This window comes from Gnatocerus cornutus, chromosome 5, assembly GCF_029298725.1.
Source record: "Gnatocerus cornutus isolate USDA-ARS CGAHR chromosome 5, icGnaCorn1.1, whole genome shotgun sequence".
Classification (NCBI taxonomy): Eukaryota; Metazoa; Arthropoda; class Insecta; order Coleoptera; family Tenebrionidae; genus Gnatocerus; species Gnatocerus cornutus.
Genome location: NC_142237.1, coordinates 10,347,854 through 10,350,636, shown reverse-complemented (window position 1 = coordinate 10,350,636; position 2,783 = coordinate 10,347,854). Strand labels below are relative to the sequence as shown.

At 29.8% G+C, this 2,783-nt stretch overlaps 1 long non-coding RNA gene across 1 annotated transcript; it reads left to right on the top strand.

Annotated features, from left to right (window-relative positions):
- Positions 1–1,463: 1,463 nt before the first annotated feature.
- LOC148174338 (uncharacterized) lies at positions 1,464–1,830 on the top strand. Its single transcript, XR_015770209.1, has 2 exons — positions 1,464–1,594; positions 1,660–1,830. It is a non-coding gene; the product is annotated as an uncharacterized LOC148174338 (long non-coding RNA).
- Positions 1,831–2,783: the final 953 nt, after the last annotated feature.

Genomic DNA, 2,783 nt, shown 5'->3' with positions numbered 1-2,783 from the left:
GTTACATTTTTTTCTATTCAAATAATGATAAATCCAAGGACTGAGAAGTGCTAGAGCTCAAAATGTTTTTTATCAACCAGACGGTATTTTTGTTGTTCCAAGTATAAACTGAAATGGTGCAGAACGAAAAGGTTTATAGGTCAAATTACTTTTTATACAGGTTTTGTATCATTTGTATGATAAAATAAACATTGGCGAATTTTGTGTAAACGTTATTCATGAAGTTGTATGAAATGATGTTTTTGTTATTGTTCGGTATTGGAAATTTTCTTTAGGTATCTATTTTAAATAATGCAGCTTTTGAAGTGCTAAGAATAAAAATAAAAGATTAAATTATTCTGCAATCTATTTATTCATATAACAATAAGTAGATACAGGTTAGTTTGCAGACCGCAGAAATTTGATATACTTTTTTTAGTAATAAAGTTTAATTTGACGAAATCAAATTTCCAACTCAAAATTCAATATCCGAAATTTTGATTGCTCATTACTCAGTTATTTGTGGATCGATCTTAACGAGTCTTACCTTTTTAAATTCTACGTGAAATTCTGCGTAAAATTGCTTTATAAATACGCGGGATATCGACCAAATAATGTTTTAGTCATGAAATTTTTGTGTTTGCTAAAATCGTCATTATATGAATCCACGACCGTATAAAAAACAGAGTGCTTATTTACAAACTACGGTAGGTATGTAAATAAACATTAAAACGACACCTCACAAATATCACTAGTTAGGTTTTCAACAACAAAACTTCAAAATTTCTTTCCAACATCTTCCACACTAATCTGTTTTAATCCATTTTCTTAACCTGCTGATTCCATTGCCGCTTTTTCTTTGTCGGCCCGTTCTAACTAAGATTCGCAGCCGGTCTTTTTTGTTTACTATTTACTATCCAAAAACCACGACGAGCACTAAGATTCTATCAGTAAATCTAACAATTTGCAGCGATAGAATCAAATTTCTATCATCAGTAGTACTATGCGATTGTCACCGAAAACAATCTTCTATTGCTCGATATGTAAAATTCATTTTTTATCATTTAAGTGTTTTTTTCTTTCAAGATTACTTATTTTAATGCTAAGTAAGTATTGGAGAACACGATTCATTAATTAGAGTAAATACTTTTATGAAGTATCAATATCAAAAAATTTACACATTTTTTCATTATCTGAGAACAAATCTTATTTTCATTGCCACACTGCATACAGCTATCAATGATTTATAAAAGAAATTAACTGAAGCTTTCTCATGAACTTTAGAACTTTGCAATTTACTTTCTCTCATTGCAAAATTATTATTCGTGCGTAGGTACAAATAAGTGCTTTTTGAGTCCACAACCAAATAGTTCAATAGCCAGAGTACAAAAATCCGGCTCGCATATTAAAAGCTTTTAACCTTTCAACTAGTATCGCGGTTATCTTTATCGAAAGGTACGTGAAATTAGTTTTGTCCTGATTTCTCGTCGTTTCATCAGCAGAGGTACAAAGATCCACAAAATGCAATTCAATTAATGACGTACATGCTGGGTGATAAGAGTGTTTCCGGTAAAGTGTTCTGCAAAGACATTTAGACAGAACTTCAAGTAAAAAGGTATAGTATGGTTTTACTCATTAATTTTTATTTACAAATTTTGTTAATATTTTTATTATTGGCAGGGCACTTTCGGAGAGAAAGAATGGATATTCCAAAGAGCTTGATAATTTCGATCGGTTTGCTATTCTTTGCATAAAATCTGTAGTAATCTCGAGTATGCAGATTATGCACTGATATGACGCTGTTATCAGTGGAATTGATGAGAAATAAAGAGAATACACTAGTCGGTTAAATGTCTTTTTTTAGTCTAATTTTAGAGTGGTGGACTCGCCTCCAAACGCGCGTCAATATTTTTGATTAGTAGCGTCTGTGTTTGACTATTTTCATTTGCATAATATGAAAATACATCTTTTTCCCAAAACGTACACTATCTATTTATCAATAAGTACTTTTCAAAACTAAAAAGATTTTTGTTGTAAATTTTTCTCATGCATTTAACACATGATGCGATGACGACAATTATGAAGTGGTAATTTGAAAACAATCAAATTTTGATTATATTTTTTCCACGTAAATGTTGCGGAATACATGGAAAAAAAGTTAGAATGAATATTAGTAGAAAGAAAGTGTTTTATGTCTTATGGAATAAGTTGTCTGTTTTTGAGACTCTATTTTCATTTTATTATTAACGCAAACGTTTTTTATTACTCCCACAAATTTTCTTGATTGATTGAAACTTATAAAAACTTAATAACACTTTTTAACAGGTGTAAGTCTGAAGTTGACAGTCATTAACGTTTTTTATGCTTACTACTTTTTACATTTTAATAAATAAGGAATACAAGTTCTACTACAATCTTTATTATTAAATTTTTACATTCAAGTATCCGATAAAGATAATATAATTTTTCTTTAATTGAATCAAATCAGGTTCTTTAACACTTTATTTTTTAAAGATATAAATAAGTGTATTTTAAGTATGTACATTGTCGGTGCAGAGATGGTGTGATAGAAATAAGCGTCTCAATGAATTCTACAATTTAAAATTTACCACTTTGAATAGGACCGTAGGAACTCAAGTAATGCAAAACGCCCCATCACTTGTAGTTTACTAAAAAATTAATTTCAATTCGTTCTCCAAAACCAATTGTCTTCGTAGCTACAAACCTGAGTACAATTTAATGGAGAGGGTACTTCATCAATTTTGAATCCAAGATAAGTTGTTTTGTTTTAATACCACCACGAA